Raw genomic sequence first — 24,645 nt, 5'->3', positions numbered from 1 at the left:
AGCACTATGGACCAGGATATCTGCATGTATCCACCTGGGAGGTGTGTCAGATACTGCGCGTGCTGTGTGCATGAGTGTGTGTGTCTGGGAACTCCGGGTGTGCCCAGGTGTGAGTGCACAGACTCAAGATGTCACTCTGTGGGTGTGAACACTGATGTATACATGAGGCTTATAAACCAGTGCAGGTGAATGTCTGTGACCGTGTTACCTCCTTGTGTGTACAAGTAGAGTGTGTGTTATCTACATCTGTGGATGTGAGCATACGCCTCAGTGTGCATGTGTGTACAGTATAGTGGTTTACGTGGCGGGTAGATGTTTGTGGGTTCTTCTGGCCCATGAGTGTCAACACACTGCCGCCGTGTGTATACCAATGTGTTTGTGTGCATGTGCACACACGGAATTGTATCAGGGCCTCTAGGGGTTCTGAGATGTGAATGTGGGGCCTGACTGGAATGGGGATGGTGCAGACAGGAACTGGTGCCAGGTGCTGGGGCCCCTATGGAAACAGGAAGCTACGCACAGGTGTGCTTGAGCTTTGGTGGGGGTTGGGTTCCACCCACGTTCAGTTTGTCCCCCTGAGAAACCAACCCAGGGTTCCACTAGCCGAAAGCCTGTCCTATTCACGAGGGAGGCACCTTCCTTGCCTGTTGTTCAAGACTTAACAGCTCTGACCAGCGTCTTACCCAGCCTGCCTGGCCTGAGCGTGGAAAAAACTGGAAAACAAAAGCCCCCAGACCGCAGGCCCTCCCTGCAGAGGCGTGGGGGAGGCAGGCATGAGGCAGGAGGCTGAGGAGGAAGGAGGGAGGTGTCGCCGCAGCCCCGGAACACAAAAATAATGAGGCGAGAGGGGCCATGGGGCCGAGCCGGCTGGTTCCGGAGTCGCTATCTGACCTTGACAGATGCCACAGCTGGGCGCCTGGAGAGGAGCCGCCGCCACGGTGCTGCAGAACAGCCCCCACCCCCGCCACCTCCCCCAGGCCAGGTCGATGGATGTCCAGGCAGGCCCAGCCACAACAGGCAGCCACTGCACCCGGTGGGAGAAGGAAGGCCTCAGAGTGCATCCCAGTTAGGGGGTGGGGGTGGAAGGTATGAAGGCAAGGGAGTGGGGGCAGGGCACTGTAGGCCACGGGAGGCAGCTATGTGGTCTCCTGAGGGCACCCTGGCCCTCAGGTGTGGCTATGTGTGTGAGAAACACAGAGCATGCTATTGTGCTTGTGTAGCTGTGAGTCTGAGTGGAAGGGAAGCAGAGTGTGACTGTGTGTGTGACAGAGACAAAGATCATACTTGTGTGTGTCCTTGGGGTCACACAAGGCTGGAGAGTGGGGCTAATGTCTCTGAAATGGGTGTGGCCAAATCACTCAGGGGTGGGCACTGATCCCTCCTCTGTCCCTGTCCAGAGCCACAGCTATCCTGGAGCCATGGTACAAGCCATGCTGGGGCTAAAGGAGGGAAGGAGGACAAAGAGAGCCACAGGCCCCACCACCACCAAGTTCTGTCACATGCACATGGAGCAGAGTTACCCCTGGGGCCTTCTCTGCCTAACCTCTTTCCCACTGTGGTGGGGACTTTAAGCATCGGTGATGGACACCCGGCTGGGCACCACCACTCTAGGGACACCAGTGAGGGGCTGGGGTGTGAGCTGCAAGAGGGGATGCTGGGCTGGAGGCGGATTAACAATTCCGAGCACTGGCTGCATAATTAAAAAATCATTACAGGCGGGCGGGCAGAGCTGAGTGTGAGCTCACGCTCAGAGCAGGCGGGGACACTGCCATGGCGCTCCCCCTCCCACTGCCTCCCCGAGGAAAAATCCCACCTGCTAATATAATTATGGAAAAACACAAGCACAGAAATTTGGTTTCAGCAAACAACGTGCCTGAGTGCCCAGGGCCTGCCTGGCCCTCAGCACAGCGAGCAGGCTGGTCACCCGTGCCCAGAGCTCATGGCAGTGAGGCAGGCCCTGCTGGGTCCATACTCTAGACCCTGACCTCCACCCTCCCAGAGCTCACAAGAGAGGGAAGTAGGGGATATAAAGCCCAGTTCCTCAAATCTCGAATCAGGAGAAGATTGGTCAGTCCTGATAATTTACAAACAGGGAAACTAAGGCTAAGGAATCTGCATTAGGTCACTGTGTTCCTGACAAAGCTGAGGGGAAGAGGTGGGTTCCGCTGCAACACTTCAGGAGCTCAATACCCCGCCCTACCCCTTGCCCTGCATCTCCCAGCTTCCCTCTCATCAGCCACCACCCCCCCTCCACACACACCCCCTCCAGCTCCGGCTCCTTCCACTCTTGCTGTGCTGAGCAGAGCGGCTCTGCCTGAAACTGAATGGCACTGTCCAACCATGTGCCCCAGCACCTACGGAAGCCTACCCTCGCCTGTGCCCCACTGTGGGGGCGTGGGGAGCCCCAGCCTCCCAGTTCAGGGACAGGGCGTCCTGGGCTCGTCTGGGTTAAGCCAGGCGAGCCGAGCTGGCTCCCGCCCCGAGAAACGCGGCCAGCTCTGGGGCACAGGCCCCAGAACGGCAGGAACAGCCGCCATCACCTCGGGCCTGGAGCGGGCGGCGCGGGGAGGGGAGCCGGGCCTAATTAGTCGGCCTGGGACCCGGCCGGGCGCCGGGGCGGCAGACGCAGCAGCCAGAGCCGCGCAGGCACGTCCGCGGCCGGCCGGGAGGCGGCGGGGAGCCGGGAGGACGCGGCGCCCTGAGACGCTGTGGGACAGGCGGCCTGGGAAGGACCGGGCCAAGGAGATTCCGCACCGAGCAGGCCTGCCTCCCCTCATTCCTCGGTGCCACCAGGCGCAGCAATTAGAGGCTTTCAAAGTTTGTCCTTAATTGGTTTCATTTTTGCCTCATAAATGATTCATGGCCCCAGAGGTCTGCGAGGCGGGGGGAGTGGCAGGGGAAATTTGGGGAGGCTTTTGCCTGGAGCCAGGCCCCCTACCTGAGGCTGGGGAGGGTATGACCGGCTGGGGAAGCCTTGGGCAGGTGGGATCCTCCAGAAAAAATAAAAACCTAGGCCCTCTCCTTGGGGCACTAATTAGAAACTGTAACTCCTTCTCTGCAGACGAAAGCTCTGTGTCCAGGCCCAAAGCCACCGCAGCCGCTGGGGCCCCGAGAGCGTGAATAATAATGTAATGATAACACAGTAACAGTGTCAACAATAATAATAACCATGGCGGAACACTTAAGGAGGCATGGAGCTAAGAACACATGCATTATTTCTTGTAACCACTCCCCCATCCCCAAGCTCTACCAGGCAGAAGTACCAAGATCCCCATTTCACAGATGAAGAAACTGAGGCTTGGAGAGATTAAGATCTGCCCTCTGACACTCTGATGCCAGAACTCCTCACTCCCCACTCTTGGGAGCACAGGGCTTAAGCCTGGATACTGGGAACACTGCCCGCCAAGTGGATCAGGAGCTGCAGGCCCCAGGGAAGTCAGGGAAGGTAGTGAGGCCCACACAAGGTCCCCAGGAGGGCACCAGCAGCCCCACACCCACCTGGGCCAGGTTAGCTCTGCCCCTCAAAAGGCTGTGTTCACCTTGGCTGAGCAACGTCCTCACAGAGCCTTAACTTGTCTGCCTACAAAATAGGAAAACAGCCCTATCCTATTTAGAGCTAACTCTGTGCTAGGCATGGGATACAGAGAGATGCCATGGATCCCACCTTCAAGGAGCTCCCAGTCTAGGGTGCTATATATGGCACCTATGGACAGATACACTCACAGGAGTGTTTAACAGTCTGTGCAGAGAGCCCTGAACACTCAGCCAATGGTCTAACGAGCTGGAAGGCAGTACCATAGAGCTTCGTGGAGGGAAGGTGGGTTGAAGAAGCTTCTTCTCCCTTCTGACCCTATACCCAGCTTACACAGGATGCTCAGGGAATAGGTATGGCCTGCTTAAACCCAAGCCTCCAAGTCAGACCTTGAAGAAATTCAATACAGACCACATCAGAGTGCTGTGGGATGCAAAGTGCCCAGCTCAGCCTGTCCATGATGGTCACTTTTATTCTGAACAACTATCAGGTGAGGCCTACACAATTAACTGCAGGTCCCATTTGGGTCGTGGGAACGTCCTGAGGGAACGTGCTAAACAAATCTGGGAGTGATGCTGTACGGAATGACTCCCCCTAGAGGGCCCCAGGGCTCTGGGCTGCAAGCTGTTGGCCCCTGGGTGCCCCACAAGTATCACCTCCTCTTGTGTCCTCCAGTTCCTCGGTCCAACCACATGCACCAGATTCCCTTCCAAAACCCTGTGGGCTTTCTCAGGCCCTGGCACCAGCACAGTCCCGCTGGCTCCCTGTTCTCCCACCCGGCCTGGTGCCAAGGCCAGACACCTCAAGTGATTCTACCACCTTGTGCCTCACCACAGCACTCTGAGTGGCCTATGTGATCATCCCATTTAACAGATGAGGAAAGTATCTCAGAAAAGCTGAGGAACCTGCCCAAGCCACACAGCTTGGAAGAATGCAGGTCCAAACCTCTTGAAAGCCCAAGTTCCTCACCTTGCTGACCTCCTGCAAGTCAGTATCCCTGACCTGTCCTAACGGTCCATTTGGCTCTCATTCTCCTATTTTATAGATGGCTACCTCTTGCCCCAGCCCTTACCCTTCCATAGTCTGGACAAAGACTTTACTGAGCCCACACTCCTCTAGGCACTAGAACTTGGTCAGGGGCCCTTGCCAGGAGGTACTAGAAATGGGGTCTCTATGTACCAAAGGGAGCCCTGGGGCATGAGGCTCCTGCCTCAGCCAGCTAGGTCATCTTGAGGATTAGGTAGGGTGGTGGAGGAAGCCCCTACATGCACACACAGGGCAACATACATGTCTGATAGTGGGGTCGGGGCAGGAGACACAGCAGGACCAGGGGAGCCAGGGTTGGGGGCTGGCCATGTTCTCTGGCCCTCTCCTTAGGGAACAGAGTCAACTTTAAGGCCCCTGTCACTTGGAAAGCTGCCCGTGGAAGTATTCCTCCCCTGGGAAGAAGCCTAAGCTTTATACACCCCCTAAGCCATCCTGCTGGAGGACAGAGCTTAAAAGATGGGCAAGTCACATCCTCTCTGGGCCTCAGTTACTCCATCTGCACAATGGATCTATAATGTCCCTTGAACCCTTTAGAAAAGCCTTTGGGTATAGGTTTAGAGGTTTTGAGAAAAGAGATTTATAAGAAGTGGACAAAACATTCAGCTGTCTATGCTGGCTATGGACACTTGAGACACTGGGATTGGTACACAGAAGCTTGACAATGGCTTGTTGAACATGCTAACAAGTGGCGGAGTTCTCAGGATGCCCAAGTTCATCTAGCACGTCCAGTCAACACACACTTTCCAGGTGCCAACACTGGGTGAGGATACTAGTCTGCCTCTTCCTCCTCGCTGTGCTTCTGCCTGCACCAGGACTGCCCAATCAGGTCACTGGGGTCCCTCTCCCCAGCCTGCCCAGGAAGCTGCACGTCTCAGGCGGGTCAGCACTGACGTCAGTAGGACTGGCTGGGCGTGGAGCCTGCCACCTCCGGAACCACCAATTAATTAACTTTTTCAAATTAATTTCCCAAGCAAAATTCCATAATTACATCTATCTGCATCAGCCTGAACTGGGCAGGCAAGAGGACCCCGCAACGAGATCGAACGTGGGGTGAAGGATGACCGTACCAGCCCCAGGACCAGGGCAGGGAGGTGCTGGGGGTTGAGTTTCACCCAGCGAAGCAATTGCCTGATGTCCTTATGGATGCTGTCTGGAAGGGGAGGAAGCTAGAAAGCCAGAGCTCCCTGGTCAGGACGGGGGGGGGGCGCTCAGGGAGACTCACACCTGCCCAGCTCATCCTGCTCCCCCACCCCCCACCCCATGCCCCCAAACCACAGTGGGTCTTGGCAGGGCCCAGTAGCAGCACAGGCACTGCGAGGTTGAGGAGGCCGCGGCTGCAGCGTTCTAATTTCCCAAAGGGGCTGAGATTAATTAGCTCACACACAGGCGCAGAGAGGAAGAGGAGAGTGGGAGCAAGGGCGGGTAGCATCAGGCGAAGAGCTGGCTGGCGCCCCTCCCTGCCCGCCCGGCAGGCAGGCAGGCAGGCAGGGAGGCGGGCGGGCGGGCAGGCGGGCGGCCTTGACAGCCTGGGTGCTCTGAAGGTCAGTGGCCAAGCCGGCTGAGCCAGCAGACTGGCACTGTCTCCTTCCCAGAATCCCTGAGACCAAGGTTGGGCGGGGGACAGCAACCAGGAGGACAGCTCGGGGTATTCGTCAGGGTTCCACTGTCACTACCATTGACAGAGTCTGTGCCAGGTGCTCTGTCCACACTTTGTTTTATCCTCACAGTAGTAACCCAGAAGTAAGCACCAAGGTTCACCCATTTCACAGATGAAGACGCTGAGGCTCAGACTTGAGGCGCCTGGGTGGCTCAGTCGGTTAAGTGCCTGACTTCGGCTCAGGTCATGATCTCACGGTCCGTGAGTTCAAGCCCCGAGTCAGGCTCTGTGCTGACAGCTCAGAGCCTGGAGCCTGCTTCAGATTCTGTGTCTCCCTCTCTCTCTGACCCTCCCCCGTTCAGGCTCTATCTCTCTCTGTCTCAAAAATAAATGAACATTAAAAAAAAATTTTTTTTAATAAAAAATAAAAAAAAATAAAATCCAGGCTTGCCCAATTCTAGAGCCTGCCTTGTTCCTCCTGGATCCGGTGGCCAGTGTGAGGGCTACAGGAACACTGGGCCTGGGGGACCTGGGAACACCAGCTGAAGGCATGTGGGTGTGTGTCTGACTGACTTACCCCTCCCCCAGAGAACGTGTTCAGCAGACTGTCATTTCACAGATGTAGAAACTGAGACCAGAAAGGGGAAGTGACTTGCCACATAGCCCAGGACCCTAAACCCAGAGAATCTGCTCCTCCATCTGAAGCCAATACCAACTTCCAGAACAAAAACCTGACTCAGTGACCTCTACTGAGTCCTGACCTAGGGCCACACTGTGCCTGGTGCTCTCGCTGGCTAACTGGCACACTGACTGGGGGGTGGGGGGTCACTGCTCTGGCTGCCCCTGTGTACAGAATTAGATATCTCTAACTCAAGGGCACTTTCTCAACTACTCCATGCAGGGCTCCCTAGAAGGGAAAGGAGCCCCCAGGAAGGTGGGAGGTTGGGGGATGCAGGAGGTATGTGACCCTGACCAGGACTCCAGGCGGCTCCCACAAGCACAGCAATTGAGTTTCCCAGAACTTGTGTGCAAGGATATCCCCGAAACCGTAAGGGGCACCAATCTGCTCCCCGGTGTATCCCCTGGTCCTCTACCCCAGTCCCAGTGAATCACAACCCTTGCAGAAGCCAGAGTCAACAGGGCTCACCCTTCCCAGGCCTAAGGAGTCAGCAGTCCCAAGGCCCTTGTGTCCAAACCTGGGGAGTGCCCTGAGATAGCAGAGGGCCCTAGGACAGTCATGGAGCTGGGCATAGGTGGGGAAGAGGATGGCCCAACCAGAAACATTACTTGTCATGTGATTATGGGGATGGGTAGGACCCCCCCCCCCCATGCCCTGAAGCACAGTTTCAGACCATGAAAGTGTCCAAGTGGGCTTTGGGATCGGGGTTCTTCTCCCAATCTACAGCTCACATTCTAGGTGGCCTCAGAGAAGTTGCTTGACCTTGCTCAGCCCATTCCACGGTCTGTAAAGCGCACAGGATGACAACCCCACCCTCATCAGGGTCCTAGAGAGGACAGAAGTTCTCAGTGCAGGGCCAGCATACAGAAGGTGCTCAACAAATGACAGCTGTATTATTTTTACTGCCATCATCAGCCAGTACAAGAGTGTCAAGAACAGCTCAAGCCAGGAGTGCTGGGTAACCTAGGTTGTGGCCCCAGTTCTGTCACTGTTTGCCTTTGAATCTGAGCCAATCCCTTGTGCTTCAGTTCTCCAGCCCCATGGAGATCATTTCTCCCCTGCCCTCTTACCTGAAGGAACAAAGAGAGATGAACATTGGTAGAGGTCTGAAGTCTATAGGGAGGGCAGCACTCAGCTGTCCAGGCCTGCATTGCCTTTTCTGGCCACAGGAAGAACGCATCTATACTTCCTGCCAACCCTTCCTTCTCCCTCCCTGGGCCCCCAGCCCGGTCTGCTCTATGTCAGCACTTCTGTCTCCAGTGGTCCCAACAGTGCATTCACATAGGTGTCTACCAAGCCCCTCACCACCCTGCAAAGAACCTATTTGCCACCTGTAAGTCCCTGCTGAGTCTAACTTGTGGCCTTGTTGTGTACTGGTGGGTTGGGGAACTGAGAATGCATAGACTCATATCTATTCAATCCATAGAAGCCGATCTATGGTTGACTCTGCTTCCTCCCATGTTGTAAAGCCCCCAGGGATGTCCAGACACCCAAGGACCCCACATTCCTCTCCCTGGGTCCAACCCATTCCCATGCCTCCCCCTCCCTGTGGCCCCAAGGTCAGCCTCTACACTCCCACACCTTAGCGTTCCCTGAGAACAGCCCTAAAGAAGGCTGAATCCAAGATAGTCTAATTAAGGAGTCCTTGTGGTGGGGTACCACTCCCAGGAAAATGCCAGCTTTGGTGGAGCAGTCAGTTCGGGAGGAGGTCTGGATTCACCTGAAGATCCAGGTGAGACATAGTGAGAACCACACCCCACTATCTATTTCAGGTCTCATAGCTTTGAGACACAGAGATAAGGTTCATACTCATTTTATAGGTGGCAAAAATGAGGTCAGAGTGGCCCATGATTGCAAAGCAGGCAGTGACCAAGCCAAGTTTGGAGCCCAGGCCTGTCCCACTCGAGTCCATGGCTCAGGGGACATCCAATCCTCCTGACTGACCATTGCTGTTTGTTTACTTCAGAATGCCTGGGCCCCTCCTTCCCTCCCTGACCACTGTCTAGGCCTTTATGAGGGAGATCTGTGTGGTCAGGAGATGGGAGCTAGCCTGGGCCCAAGACCTTACAGCCACCTTCCTCTTGACCCCTTCTGGGCTCTCTCAACCTTGTAGAGCCAGAATGATCTGTAGTCTGGGTGCTGGGTGATTGTGTCCAAAGCCCTTCATGACCATGAAGTCAGACCCATCAGACTCAATTCTCTAATCTGAAAACTGGTGTTTTTCAGTATATGAAAAACAGACATGCCCCCAGTTCTGCCCAGTCCAGGGAAGGCAAGCCCTAGACCCAATGCACAGCAGAAACTTACAGGCTCCTTGAGGGCATCCCTCCAATCCAGCAGCCCAGCCGCTCCTGGTATTCAGGTCAACTCTGTACCCATTTTGTAGGCCAGTAGACTAAGAACCAGGAAATTTGTCTGAATTCTAAATTTCAGGGTACCAGTTGCAAGGTGGGGGAGATGATGAGATTTGGGAGCCAAAAGAACTGAGGAAAGCGGGTGCCAGAGTGAGCAGGCAGGCTCCTGGGGCACAGCTCACTAGAACAAGGGGGTCTCTTCCCCCAATTTCTGGTACCCCCAAACTCCCAAGGACCTGCCCCCTGAGTGGGGCAGCAGCTGGCCACTCGGCCCTCCCAGGAAAACATATCTTCCACAGCTTTTCTTTTCCAGGTCTTTCCTCTTCCTGGCTACCTCTGTATCTCTCCCCCATTTGTACCCAACCTACTCTACCGGGGTCAGACTTCATCCCGGAGGTCAGGGTGGGTTTAACATTTCCAAGCCTGACACTTGGGCCTCTTCTCCTAGAGAAAGCCAAGCCAGCCTGGGGGATGGGAGAAAACACCTCCCTTCTCACACCTACCTTACAGAACTCAGGTGACTCTACATTGGCCAATGGTCATTTGGGTAAGTGGTGCCCCAACTGTATCATGTGTGTTTGCATGTGTGTGTGTACACATGTGTGGGCACACATGCCAGGTTCTGTTGTGTCAGTGCTCCTGGCCTGATTCTATGGGACCATGTGGTTGTGGGCTGTGTCCTGAAGATGGAGCAGACATACAACTTCACTGCAGCGGTGTCTGGGGTCCTCAAGGGGTACAGCACGCCCACGTGTGACTACGTATGTGCCAGCATGTGTACATGCCAGAAGCCAGGGCTGTGACTGCAAGCGTCCACAGATTAGGTGACCAGGACCGCACTGTGTGCATTGGTTGTATGTGCTGGGTCTTGTGGAACTACGTGTGCTGAGTGAATGTGTCTGTCCCAAGCGTGTGCCCCTGGGTGTGCCGTGTGAGGAGTGCGTGAGTGCGCTCTGCCTGCAAGGCCGCAGGGCCTCGTGGGGCTGCTAGGGATGGGGTGACTCACGTCTCCTGAGCTCATCCTGCCGCCTGCCCGCCCGCCCAGCTCACCCTGCTCTGCTAGGCTCATGGCCGCCAGCACAAGAGTGGGGGGGGGGGGGGAGGCAAGGTGGGGGGAGGCAAGGTGGGGGGAGGCGCAGGCAGACACGGCAGGGAGGCTGGCTTGATAAATAACCTGCCTCTTCCCCAGGCCTCAGAGAATGGGAGGCTGCACCACAGGGAGAAGGGGGGAGTAGGGGGAGGCCGCCCTGGCCCCCTAGGCTCCGGCTGCCCTGGCCCCCACAGCCCAGGCTGCGGCTCCGGTTCCTGTTTCATCGAAACCTGAGCTGGGAAAAGCCTATCGGGTCATCTTGCCTGTCCCGCCGGCCGCCAGGCCCAGGCAAGCTGCCCCTCAGGGGACAAGCCCGCAGCCTGGCCGCCCAGCCAGTGGGTGGGTGGGTGGGGGGAGGATATTTCTGTCCAGACTAAATGCAGCTCCAGGCCTCTGTCTGTCCCCCCACTGACAGCTGCTCCCAGGGGCCCCCTGGCTCTGCAGGACTAAATATAGTCCCCCCACCCCAGCAAACCCCCAATGTTCACCTCTTCCCCATTGGCCCCACCCACATGAGGGTAGAGAGAAGGCTGGGGAGCCCACCATGTGATCTTGGGCCAGTGTAGCCCCCTCTCTGAGTTCTCAGATATGAAACATCAAGTATTACTCAACTCTAGGCCCTAACATGCCTAATAGGCACTACTGGAGAGCAGACCCCAAAGGGGACTAAATTGGGGTCTCTGTCCAGGGAAAGAAGGGCCAAGTTCCCCTCATCCAAGTGACTCCAACCTGCTTTCGCAAAAGAATGTCTGGGGGAAGCCCCTCCCCAGCACCCCAAGTACCTGTAGGCTTATAAACATGGCCCCTTCCACCCAGCCTGTTCCTTGCCCAGACTGGGCAATACCAGGCTCCTCCAATCTGCCCCAGCCGGACCCTGGCCAGGAAACAAGTTGTGCCAGGCTTGGGGGCAGGGGGGTTGGTGGCGGGGGTACATGGGAGCATAACAGCTGCTATTTCCTGGAGGCCAGAGGCACAACCCGGATTCCTGCCTGGCTCCACACTTCACCAGACAGCTTCTCCCAGGCTCCAACACTCAACATGGCACCCCCTTCCCCAGTGTCAGCACCGTATCAGACCCTAGCAAGGGTCAGTCTCACTGCACTGGTACAGGCAGGAAGACAGTGCCTGACATACGTTCTGGTTTGGGGCTGGGGAAAACAGTGGTCTCTGCAGGGTTCAACAGGCGGGGGAGGCACCCCCACCTTCCCTCCCTGCCTGCCTGCCCACCCGGCTGCTTCCCCCAGCCCCACACGCACCAAATTCCCCACATGCCTGTCTGTCTCTGACAGCTCGCACAAATACTTGGCTGCACGGGCACCCGCTGTTCTGAGCCCACTGCGCCTCCTCCCCTGCCTTCCCCGGGGGGCTCTGCAGACACAGCCAGGGATGGGAGGTGGCCAGAGCCAAGAAGCTTGGTGGGCAGTGTGTGTGTGTGTGTGTGTGTGTGTGTGTGTGTGTGTGTGTGTGTGTGTGTTGAGGGGGGCGGGTGAGGCAAAGGCAGGGGGGACCAGTCTCAATTCCAAAGCACTTCCCCCAGGCCCCACGCCTGGGGTACACAGGGACCTGGGAGGCCACTGTGAGCCAGCTCTGGCTGGGCGGCAGCTGCTGACGCCCCCACTGCCCCCCGGAACCTCTCAGGAGGACCTTCCGGAGGCCTCCCACTTGCCTCAGCCGATGAAACAGCATCTGCCACCCCCGCGGCGGCAGCTCAGGACAGGGCGGAGGGCACCACGAGGCCCCTGGGGAAGGCTTTGAAATCTGGACTATGGCCCGGCCCCTCCTGGCAGCCCTGGCCCTCCCACCACAGGCCCAGTTTCAGAGCATGGTGGGGGGTGCGTTCCAGCCCTCCCGCAGTGCGAGGGGCACACCCGCCCAGCTGCCAGGCCAGGGACATCTCCACTCAGACTGGCTGGGGGGCTTTGTTTGCCCCCATCTACTCGCCTTCCTGCTTGCCTTGCCTCCCTCCCAGGAGACCGGTGGAGGAAACGCTTCCTGAGAATGGCTGGGATTTTCCGCTGGACATCGCCTTGCTGGCAGGCTCCTTATCTCCCCCCTACCTCATTCCTTCTCCTAGAGCCACCCCTTCAGCCAAATCATACTCCCGCCCCATGTCTGCAGCCAAAGAGACCCCCGCCCTGCCCCACCACTCTGCTACTTGCCTCAGCATTCCCAGTATGCACCTCATCCAGCACATACCCAGGTAGAGGTGACAGTGAATAAGACCTCATTGAATAACATCCTCCATTTTGCAGATGGGTATACTGAGGTCAAGAGAGAGCCCAGTGACCTAAGCCTCCCATCCAGTGCTCTTCCTTTTACCACCCACCACACTTTCTGCCCCAGGAACCAATTCAGCACCAATTCAGACTATAGGAGGCATTAGGGTGACTGACTCCAAGCAGAACTTCTCAATGCTCCGGGTCCAAACGCCCAGCTGGCTATTCCAAGCTGGTCTCCCAACACTCTCGAAGCATCATGGTGATCTTGAAAAGAGCCCCAAATTCATTGCCTTTGTGACGCTAGACTCTGGGGTAGAGCCTCCTCTCCCCATTGCACAGATGGGGCTGCTGAGGCCCCCAGGGGAGGGGGGAGCTGCAGGCGGCCATGAATCAGAGGGGGAGCTGGGAAGCCGCCCGGCCCTGCCGGCTGTCGCTGGAAGCAACAGCCGGCATTTCCTCCTCACACTGGTGCCTCGGGAAGCGTGGGCAGCAGGCGGGTGGGCAGCGGGTGGGTGGGCACCGCCACAAGGACCCCTCCTGTGCCTACAGGCCAGCCGCACCCCCTTGCTGCCTGACTGGGCCCACACAGCCCACTCCCCATGCCAGCCCAGATCTCCAAAGAGGGGTAGATCAGAGACAGACCTGGGTTTCTGTCTCAGGTACATACTCATGTCACTTGAGGGCACCACAGGGAAGCCCCTCCTCTCAGATCCTCACTGTCCCCTAGCGTCAAACAAGATTGAAACATGACCATTCACGCTTCCTTTGCAGTAAAACTCATGGTTCTGTGATTCTAGAATCCCAACACGACAAGAATCCTGAAAAGAATCCCTCCGCTCCAAGCATTCTGATTCTAAATTCCTGTGATTAAAAATTCTAGGCCACCAAGATCTTACACTCCCAGGAAGAAAGGGGGCCAAGCCCACTCTCAACTGGAGTTAGGGACCCAGCTAACCAAGACCCCATCTAGCTTTGGAGAAGGTGGGTCATGCAGAAGGGGTGGGTCTCTCCCATCAGGATCAACAGGAACTGGAAAGGCGGTGGGGATGGGGGTGGGGGGGCGGCTATGGGCCAGGAGATAGAGCCAATCTAGTCCTGGAAGACAGGCCACCCCCTCATGGCACACACAGCCACTGACACTGCAGATGTCAGGAAGCCCAGCTCTGACAAGAGTGGGTAGCTAGAGGTTTGTGAACCTGCACCTCCACCCTGCAGCTCAGAGGGAGGACAAGGCGTCAGGTCAGGGCTGGTCTCCCTGCTTCTCAGGTTCCAAGCCAAGCTCCATGCTTAATCTTCCTGTCTTCACCACCCACTGCTTCCACCCTTCCGCTACAGTCCCCTCACCTCTCAGGCTCCCTAGGCCAGTCCCAGACCAGGCCAACTGAAAGCCAGTGAGGACAAAGCCTCCCAAGCCCATTTGACAGATGGAAAAACCGAGATCTTGGCAGAAGACATGACCTGCACCAAGGGCTAGGCCCCAGCAGCCTACTGGTCTCTGGCCACATTTCTCAGCCCCTCCCCCCATTCCACTTCTCAGAATCCTCTACTGGGACAGTTGATCTCCACATAGCAGTCCAATTGGCAGCACAAGCACATCTCCCACCCAGTGTCCCTTGAGAGCACTCATTCCCACTGAATCATCTGATCATTCATTAATTCATTTGTCCAACTGGCCAATCGCCCCCCGCCACACACACACCACGTCAGGCCCCCTGCCAGGGGTATGAGGGCACCAAGAAGGAGTGCAAGGCTTCTAGTCAACAAACACAGGGAGTGCTTGCTGTATGCCAGGCAGTGTGGACGGTGCAGTAAACATGCAGACCAACCGTGTCTATTCTCATGGTGTTCACACCCAGTCAAGAGCTGTGCCAGGACCCAACCCCAAGTGGCAAGTCCTGGGGCAAGTAACAAACTGTCCAGCCTCAGTTTCCTCAACTGTATACCGGGATGCTAACAGCATCCAACCACTGGGCTACTGTGAGGACTAAAGAAAGCCATTAACACAGTGCCTGCCCCAGTAAGGGTTTAGGATGTTAGCCATTGCCATTACCATTGTGGAAATTTTATTAATTATTATTATTATTATAGTAATAATGGGGGGATAGCAATTGATTACAGCAGAAGCTAAAGCTCTTCCATTACTTAGCTGGTGCCAGACACTGGGGGTACAAGAAGGAATCACTGCCATATCCCATTGCATGGCTGGCAAGGCGCGGGCTCACAAAACCCCATGAGCATCTGATGAATGAGGGAATCAATGACAGGAGGCATGGCCCTGCCTCCAAGGAAGGTATAATCCAGCATGTGTTCATATGTGTTGCACATGTATGTCCAAGCACTCAGGTGTGCATACAGATGTCTATGTGAGAAACCCGGGAGGTCTAGCAGAGGGCACATTACGTGGGAGGGGGACAGCAGTGCACAGAACACAGCTGCTCAAAGCTGCCCCAGGCCCCAACCCACCCTACCCTTGCCAGCATTGCTGAGCAGCAGAGCTGAGGGCACTGTGGCAAGATCAGGGACCAGGCCTGGTGGGGAGAGCCCCAGAAAGATGCTTTGCATAGTTCTGGCCACCAGATTACAGGCCTAAGCTAGGCCCCTGGGTGGGGGTGTGGGGCTACCAGGTGCTGCCCCACAGGAATCAGGCCCTAGCACCCGCACTTTGCGTCTGTACTGGCGTGGCACACGAGTGTTCCTGCTGGCAGGCCAGGCGAGTCCAAGGAGGTCAGAAGAGGTCACAGGGAAGGGAGGGAGCGGTGGGCCCAAGGGCTACGTGGGGTCTGCTGGACAGGGGAGGGTGGGTACAGGGCTCCCCCAGGGCCACCGGGCAGGCCTGGCTCTGCCCTGCTGGGGCCGGCAGCTGGAGGGGAGTAAATATAGCGCGGGGCGTCCCAGCCACATTCCTGGGAGGCCAGCACGGCCCGCCTGCCCGCCGCTCTAGGCAGAGCGCAGCAGCCAGGGCCCAGAACTGCCACTGCCCTCTTCCCAAACAAACAGAAAAATAAATAAAACCAGCTCTCACGCCCAGCACAGCTAGGGGGAGGGGGCAGGAAGGGGTGGACAGGGGAGCAGGCAGACGGACCAGTTGCCACGGTTTCTGTTCCGCTGAGGAGGAGGCCAACAAAAGAGGAAAATGGAGGAAAAGGGCAGGGAGATGGTCAGAGATGTCAGAGAAGGGGAGACGATGTGTATGAGGTGGAAGGTGTGACAAGTAGAGGTGTGGGGAGACAAGTCAGGAGGGGTACAGAAGGTGTTGGGGCCAGTTGGGGGAACGGGAAGGCAGCCTCTTGGGGTCAGTAATTCAGCAACTCAGCGACAGGGATGCCCCAAGGGGGGAAGCAGACAGACAAAGGGGGCTAGGGCAGGGGGCTGGCTCCACAGGCCATGAAATATTAAAGAACCTAGGCCAGTGAGTGACAGAGGTCATAGAAATAAGAAGACTAGCCAGGGAGATCCTGGGACCCTGCAGCAGAGGGCTCCTGACCCCCTATCCACACCCCATCCCTCTCCACCACCTCCGGCAGAGCCAGTCTCCCCAACTCTCCTGCTGTGGCTCCTTTCTGTCTTTCTATCCAAAGGGACCAGGCTGAGGGTGGGAGGGGCCGTGGGGATGAGTGATGGCAGGGGACCTTAGCGGTTCCCTCTTCCCTGTGGCTGATCTGTGTGCAGTCGGCCTTCCAGAGCTGCCAGCTACCCGAGCAAGAAGGCCAGGAGGCCTGTCAGCACAGCCGCTGCCACGGGTGCCTCCTGGGGAAGGAGAGGGTAGACATCCAGCTTCCCCTTTACAGAAAAAAATCAGCCAAGCCACCACTTTCCACAGAGACCAGCGGGGAGGGAAGTCCATGCCTCACAGCTCAGCTGAGCCAGCGAGTAAACGAGTGAGCAAGCCAGCAGGTCATCCCCTAGCCCTCCCACCCCACCCGGGCCTCATGACCTTGGCCAGTCCCCCTGTCCCTGCGCCTGAGCCTTCACCAGTCCCACACCACCCTAGGCTTGGTGTGATGAAAGAAAAAGGAAGGTAACCAATATGGTGAAAACCTGCTGGGGCGGGCAGCTGGGACCAAGCATCTGCATGCAGATAGCCCTCCCGTGTGTTCTAGGAGGTCAGTCCTGTTACCAGTCCCATTTTAAAGATGGGGAAGAGAAACCCAGAGAGGCAAAGTGATGTGCTCAACGTCACACACCTGGTAATGAGCAGAATGGAAACGGAAATGCTATGTGTGAGCCACCAACTCTTTTCTTCCTTTTCACCAGGGGTATGAAGCCCTTGTCACCAGGAAAGCCAACTTTTATTGCATGCTGTGGGTTAGCTACTGGTGCTGGGCACTGACCAACTATCCTTGTGTCCATCTGAAAATGGCCTTGTGAGGCAGGCACTCTTATTATCCCATTTCAGGGATAAGGAAACTGAGGATCACAGAGAACACAACTCACCCAAAGGTCATATACCCAGCTAGACAGTGGCGTGGCCAAGATTTGGAAAGAGGTGTGACTCCAGAGCCAGTGCTCAAACACACTTGTCTGGGTGAGGTCAGAGTCTCCCTTGAGACCAGGGAGTAAGTTAAGAGGACCCAGTAGAGAAGAGCTCAGTGGTCCTACTGACCTCCAGAACAGACACCAATGAAAGGTCAAAAACAAGGTCACGACTACTGTGCCAGAGGGTGACCAGCAACTGCTCTGGAAACAGAACACGAGCAGAGCCTGTGGGGACACGGGGTGAGGGCAGTGTGTAGGGGCCTGGCCCAGAGTGATGTCTGGTCTACCTAGAGCCCATGTACCAGTAACACAAGCCCCTCCCCCAGCATGGGAATACTGAGGCTAGTCCAAAGAAGGCCAACAGAGCTGTCCTGTCGGCCCCCAAGGTTCCAACCTGCACCCCAGGGCCAGTGTGCCAGCAACTAATCACACCCTCTAAGAGCCCCTGGTGCGAGCAGGAGGGGGGCAGGATCCCCTCCCTCTCTCCCAGGCCCTGCGAGCCCAGAGGGAGGCCAGCATCAGAGGCAGGAAATGAAGAAGAATTTGCGATCTAATTGAGCTGGCGGGGGATTAGGCGGCAGAATGCAATTACAGGGACTGGAGCAGGGCCAGGGGCACTGACACCCCAAGATGTGGCCTGGCCCAGGTGACTGGGCCCAGCCAGTCTCTGGCAAAAGACACCCTACTGTGGAGGGAAGGTCGGGTAGGCAAGGACCAGGCCAGACGGCTCTTAAGGATATAGAGGACTGCAGGGTTCCAGCTCCATGTCTCTCCCAGAAGCAAAAAGTTTTCCTGGGAATTCTCCCCCAGGGAATAGCCCTGTGGCCTCTCACATGGGGAGCAGGCAGCTAGAACACACATAGAACACATACTTTCACAGGCTCTGCTCATGCATGTACACACATGTATTCATGCTTCCAGGAAAGCACCACATATCCATGTTCACTTGCATGGGGACAGACTCCCAACCTGCAGACACACAGCTCTGGCCCTTTGCTGCCACCGGCTCCACCAAAGGGGGGAAAAACAAAACAGAACAAAAAAAAAAAAAAAAAAAAAATACACCCATGACCTTAAAATCCTTTTATTCCCATAATCACAGGCTGCCATCGCCGTGGATACGCGCTGTCACCCCGGCCCCAGCCTGTCTCCCTCCACAGCTTCCAAAACTCCCAGCAGGCAGGCAGACGGGGAGGCTGCCCAGTTACTGCCAGGGAGGGCAGAGGAGGGGAAGGACGGGGTGGGAGAGGTTCAATGCTACACAGACACACACACACACACACATACACACACACACACAGCCTCAACCAGAGAGGAAGAGGGAGGGAGAGACTCAGAAAGACAGACTGGCAGACAGATACAGAAAAAGAAAGGAACACAGACACCAGCCACCAAAGACAGACACAGACCACTGCCCGCACAGCTCAGATATGCCCACTCCCAGATTCACATACCACTTTCCCAATTCAGATTCACTACTCAGGGAGTCAGACACCCCCAGATTTACAATACGCAAAACACAGATATACACAAATCACAAGTACACACTCCAAAATTCTAAGCACACACAACTCAGAATATGCACACTCCCAGATTCACAAGGACAAATCCAACTTTCAGATATGTACTCAGATTCACAAACACACATGTACAGATGCAATGCAGACATACACAACTCCTAGATCCACAGATACACATGCCCTGATGCACAAATATACACATGCTCAGACTCCCACCCCCCCAAGGCAGGCAGACGGACACACGTTCAACACACAGATTTACAGATACCACATGCCCTGAGTCATAAGCACACACACCACCCAGCTTCCCACATCCCAGACCAACAGACTAGACCCACACAGCCTCATCTAGCAGCTGACACTGCCTTGGGCTTTAGGGGGCAGGTGGAATGGCTGGGAGATTCCTGGGTCTTTGAGGGGGTCAGTCCTTTTTCATTGCCTGTAGCCTGGGAGGTGGGCTCAGTGTTGGGGGGAATGAAGGGGGAAGTAAGAGAAAGAAAAAAAAAAAAACTTGAGTGGGATATTCTTGTTGGGCAGTAGCGCGTGAGTAACTGGGGAGGCTTTTTGTGGTCTGGTGAGTTCCAGCTATGAGTGAGAGTTTAACTATTAATACACTTAATCAAGGACACTTCACACACACGCGCACACACACACACAGAGAGAGAGAGAGAGAGAGAGAGAGAGAGACAGAGAGACAGAGAGACTAGGACAGCACCAGGTGGTAGGGATAAGGGAGGGAGAGCACCAGAAAAAAGGGTGGGAAGCCCCAATCCAGGCCCCAGCAGGTGGGGAAAGAGGGAGGGGCTTCTACCCTGGGCCTGCCTCCCAAGCAGGGGCAGAGTTAGAAAGGTGGGGCTTGACACATAGTAGGTGCTCAAAAAATGTATGTTGGGGCAATGAATGAATAAGTTATTTACATATAGAGAATAGACAATAATAACAGTAATAACAGTAAATGAGCCCTGCCCCATCCCTGGCCAATAAGGCCATGCTCCAGAGCACCAGGACTGGGGAGTTAGTTCTGCCTTAATCGTCACCCCACCAGACAGGGGGCTCTAGGAAAGCAGGCCTGGGTCTGGCTCACCAGTATACCCCCTCATTCCTCCGACCTATCTAGAATCCTTAAAAAGTCAGCTGACCTCAGCTCAGCCCACACCCCTCCCCCCAGAGAGACCCCCATTTCCATTCCACTCTCCCATAAATAGCTAGGTGGGGCTCTAAAGAAGGTGGGGTATTTAATTCTCAGAGGCTTGGTTCTTTATGCAGATACAACCCTGCTTGCCACACTCCTATAAGCCTCAGTTTCATACTTGTCAAATGGGTAGAAGGCAGGCAAAAAGCTAGAAAGAGGAATCAAGAGTTGGGGGTTACAGTGGGAACCCATGGAACAGAGGCCTGTGCTGGCCTGGGCCCTGGATGCAGAATCCTCCCCTCCTTCTCCCTTCCCCCACCCACCCAGCCCAGGCGGGTGGACATTCCAGGCCTCACGTGATAAAGACGAGGCCGCTGGCCCACGGGTAAGTCAACAGGCTCTGTCGGGGGAGAGATAGGAGGCCCAGGCCAGGGTCACCTGCTGAGCCGGGAAAACAGCCGGGCCCAAATACACACATAAATAAGGCGCCAACCGACAGCCAGCCAGCCAAGGGTCTGTCTTCTGCAGAGGAACCTCTGCCCCCACCTTGGAAAGGGAGGTGGCTTTGGAGAGGGAGCCACAAGGCTGGCTTAGGGGCTTCCCTGGGAGAGCCCCAGCTCATGCCAAGATGAGGTGGGGGTGCTTCTACCAAGCTCCCCAGGGCTGACTGAGAACTCAGACGCCAACCTTCCTCAGCTGTTCCCACCCCTTCCCAGGACAAAAATCACCCCCTCTCCCTCCTCCCCAGGAGAGAACGATTTCCGTTCTGGGAGGGGGGTGACAGCTGCAGAGCGGGCCATTACCCCCCCCCCCCCCCAGCTCCTGCTTGAGTCTCATCCAGGGAAACTGCTAAATCAACACTAGACAGTAGTAGGTAGCACCGACCTCAGTCTCCCCTCATCGCTCTCAAAAAAAGAGTTGGGAGGAGACCTCGGGTACCAGTTCCTGGGGTTCCTGCGGCAGTTGGGACCCAGGATACGGGGTCTTTCGGGAGGGGGCTCACGCGAAGCTTAGGCCAGTGCGACCGGTAAAAACATCTAATTGAAATGCTCTCAGTTGCACGGAAGGACACCCCCGCCCCCGCGGGCCGGGGCAGCTGAGGTGGCGCCGGGCGTTCAAATAGCGCTCCAAACAAGTCCGCAGCGACCGCGCACGCAGCCCCCGCCAGGCGGCCCCAGCGGAAAACTTGAAAGGGACTCTGTTTGCCAGCCGCCCGGGGCGGCTCCGGCGGGGGCGAGGGCCGAACGAACACACAAGCCCCCCTCCCCAGCGCTTCCTGAGCAAACGCGGGGGGGCTGGGCCCACCACAAAACCTAGGGCTCCGAACAGCGCCCGCCGCTCAGGGAAAGGCGGAGGTCAAGAAGCTGGCTCGGCGGATCCCGGTTCAGCTCTCCCCCAACACGAAGATGCGACTCGCAGACCACCCAGGATCCTGGGGGCAAAGTAGGGCGCGGCTGCCTTCAGACCCTTGTCTCGGGAGAAAAAGGGAGGTGTGGGTCTTGACGGATGAGTCCCTACAGAACCCCCCAAATCTGCTGCTGCCTCCTTGCAGCCCATGGCACCAGCCCAACTCCGCGCACCCCTTCCGAGCGGGAAAGAAAAAAAAAAAAAAAAAAAAAAAGCTATCTTGCTCCCTTATTGGGCGCTTCAGCTCTTCTGACAGGTCCCGGAGGCAGCCCCCCAATTTAAAAACCGGGGTCACTCACTTTCTGTCGATTCTACAAATAAACAAAGCCAGGCGCACCCCGCGCTCCCCGCCGGAAAGCAGCCCATTCCGGGAGAGGACAACTTCCCCCAGCAAGAAAATTAACACATTCTTCTCGCGGCGGTTCAGCCCCTCGCTCTAGGGAAGCAAAGGGGAGGGGGCCTTGGGGCCGAACTTCATGGGTAAATTTGGGGCCAAAGCAGCGAGGCAGGCGCCTGGGACACCCGCCTCCCACACTCCGCAGCTACAGGAACACCCCCAGTCTCCCTCCCTGGCTTTGCACGCTGCTTGGCCACGCGGAGCTCGGGAGACAGGCTGAAAGACTCCCCAAGGCTGGAGAGGACGGGAAAGAGAGGCCTGGGAGAGCGGAGGTTGTGGTGGGGGTTGATACTTAGACGGTAAAAAAGAAGGGGGGGAGAAAGGTCAAACTTGATCAGCCCGCCAGGCACCCGGCGGGCAGCGGGGGCGAGGAACCATAGGGGAAATATAGAAGTGGCCGCCGCCCCCTCCAAGTGGAGGGGTGAGACTCAGCCACGCGTGGTCCAGGGCAGCAGTTACTGTAGCCCCCAAAACACAGGGCTGCGAGGGGTCTGACGGGGGGAGTGCGCGCCGCATATCTCCAATCAGCCGCCCCCGCAGGCGGAGCGCCCGCCCAACACCAAGAGGTGAGGACCCGGGCTCCCGCCGCCCCAGCGCCCTCAAGCTCGAGTACTTGGGGAGGGGACGGTACCCCGCAGGGAGAGCCTCGGTCCCAACCCACGGCGCCCAAACCGCAGTCCCCGACCCTAAAACCCCTCTTTTTGTCTGTACTCAGTGATCTGCGACCGAGCCGACTGCGGCTTGGGGAGGCTTGAGTATAGCAGCGGCCACCGAGCGATCACCGGCGCTAGGGCTCCCAGGCTACAGGGCTCCGCGGCTCAGCCTGCGGGCGCCCCCCGCCCCTCCCAAACACGGACCCCTCCTTTCCCGTCCCTGGCTCTCCGCACCTGAACTTCGGGGGAGCTCGCGCCGCCAAACTTTCCGCCGACTTGCAGCGAACTCCGGCCCCGGCCGCGCACCGGGCCCCGAGGGAGGAGAGGGAGGTAGGCGGGGAAGGGGAGGGGGCCGGCCTCCGGGGGGGTCGGGGGAGGGCCGTGGCCCGACACCTACCGGCTCTCAGAGTAGTCCAAGCCGCCACGGCCGCCGCCGCCGCGAGGCCGAGGGGGAGGGGTGGGGCGGGGAGCTGCGCTCCGCTCTGGGCACCACCGCCGCGGTGCGCTCCGCTCCAGCCGCGCCGCCCGCCGTGCCCGGGTCCGGAGCCGGAGTCACGCCGCCGCGGCTGGCCCGAGGCGGGGAGGGGGGGGAGCCTGCAGCACCTGCCCCTCCTCCCCCTCCCCGCGGCCCAAATTAAAAAACAACAAAAAGCAACTAATCACCCCCGAGCGAAGCGCGGCGCGGCGGGCGGAGGGCGCAGCGTGAGGCGTCCGGACTCAGCAGGCGGCGCGCATGGCTGGGCGCAGGCTGGGCAGGGCTGGGACGCGGGGCCCGGCTTCGGGGGGCAAGGTTCGGCCGCTCTTCTCGCTCGGCTCGGGCGCCTGCTCTTGCCGCCGCCGCCGCCTCTGCTGCCGCCAGTGCCGCCGCCTCTACATCCCCGCTCAGGCTCCGCCGCCTCTGCCGCCGCCGCCGCCGCGCGCCCGCCCGGGCAGGAGCTCTGAACGCTGCCCGGGGGCTGCCGGCAAAACCCGGACCGGACTCGACGCTCCCTCCTCTCCCCCCCCCCCCACCCCACCCCGCCCGCTCGCCCGCCTCCACCTCAGCTCCCCTCCCTCCTCCCTCCGCCTCCCTCCCAGCGCAGCTCTGGCCACTTGGACGCCGCAGGCTCTGAGGCCGGAGCCGCAGCCACTGCGCCTCGAGCTCCCCACGCTCTGACGAGGTCGGCCCAGGCTCAGCTCCCCAGCGCGCCCCGTCTTCATCTCTTTTTTCCGCAACTTTACAAAAAAATAAGAGGACCTTCCCTATTTTGTGACGACCTGGTCTCGACGACCTACCTCGCAGGGAAATCCGCGGTCCCTCTGCCCCCTTGCCTAAGCACGCCGGAAGCTACCTGGACCAGTAGGGAGGGCTTGGCCTCGCCCCTCAGCTCTGGTACGCGTAGGGCCTGGAACTCCTAGCCTAGGGCACTTGGAGCTAGACGCCGGTTCAAAGACCCCACCCTTCCCCCAGCACTTTCCGGGACTCAGTAGGCTCTAGTTCTCGGGAAGACTAGGAGAGAAGATTCTTGTCCCCATTTTACAGATGAGGAAAGCGATCTAAGAAAGGACATTTTCTCTCCTACTCCAGCGCCAATCCAAGCCCTGACTCCTGGGGCTAAGGCAACTACATTGTGGATCCCTGAGACTGGCCTACAAATGGAGCCTGAAACAGTGCCTGGCACAGAGCAGTACTCAGTAGAAACTGGTTGAAAGAGAACAAAAGCCCAGGGTACAGATTTGCGCCCGAATATCCTTCCCCTCACTCAGTGCCTCCTCCATCTGCCCAGCTTGGGCTAATCCTAAAGCTGCAGATGTCTTCTCTTCACTTCAGGGGCCCACAGATCAAGCCCCAGGCTCATATAATCCCAAACTGCAGATAATCCCAAAGTGGGAAGTTTCTCTGGTTCTGTGGAATTTGTAGGTGGGTTTATGTTTCCTTCAGGCAAAAAACAAAAACAAAACAAAAAACCCGACTGGAGACCCTAATAAGAGAGGGGTAGCGTGCCCAGGAAGTCTGCCTAGGGTTATATGTACACCCCCAAATCTATTGCAGCTCAGATAAGAGAGAGTTAACAGCCTCTAACCCCGTGCCTCCAGCCACTGGCACAGCCTTGGTGGGAGAACTGAAACCAGCTCCCACCTCGCTGCTTCCTCTCTGTGTGGCCTGCCTGTCTCCAAGGCAGGAGAGGGCCTTGGGGCCTGCGTCTTCTGGGAGCAGCCCATTCCCCAAGCCTTCTAAATTTGGCCTTGGGACCTTGACCCAACCAGGCATAGGGGAGTTAGGGAGATGGCAAAGGGCAGAGTTCATCTGAAATGTGTTGCTTCTTTACCCATCTTGACCTTCCAAGCCACAGGCAGTGACCCCTCCAGAGACATCGTGGACACTCTCTCCTTTCCACAAATGCTGAGAAGTGTCCTTCCTTAACTAAGGGCTAAGAATGGCTCCTAAGGGAGGTGTTTAGCCCTCTTCTCTTCTCTCCTCTCTTCTCTCCAGCACCCTTCCTCAAAGCCACCTCAAACAAACGAACCATATGAGTAAAAGCAAGGTACTTGCTGTGGGAAC

At 57.3% G+C, this 24,645-nt stretch overlaps 1 protein-coding gene across 3 annotated transcripts in view; it reads right to left on the bottom strand.

Annotated features, from left to right (window-relative positions):
• CXXC5 (CXXC finger protein 5) overlaps positions 1–23,038 on the bottom strand; it is a 35,401-nt gene extending 12,363 nt beyond the window's left edge. The window contains exon 1 of one of the 3 annotated variants that reach the window (XM_045445888.1): positions 22,501–23,038. The gene's annotated coding sequence lies outside the window, so the exon portion shown is untranslated. Of the gene's footprint in view, positions 1–22,337; positions 22,459–22,500 lie in introns of those variants that run through there. The other 2 variants (XM_045445909.1, XM_045445879.1) reach the window with 2 other exon arrangements.
• Positions 23,039–24,645: the final 1,607 nt, after the last annotated feature.

This window comes from Leopardus geoffroyi, chromosome A1 (assembly GCF_018350155.1).
Source record: "Leopardus geoffroyi isolate Oge1 chromosome A1, O.geoffroyi_Oge1_pat1.0, whole genome shotgun sequence".
Lineage (NCBI taxonomy): Eukaryota > Metazoa > Chordata > Mammalia > Carnivora > Felidae > Leopardus > Leopardus geoffroyi.
The sequence above is the reverse complement of the archived record's forward strand: the minus strand, read 5'-3'. Positions and strand labels throughout refer to the sequence as shown.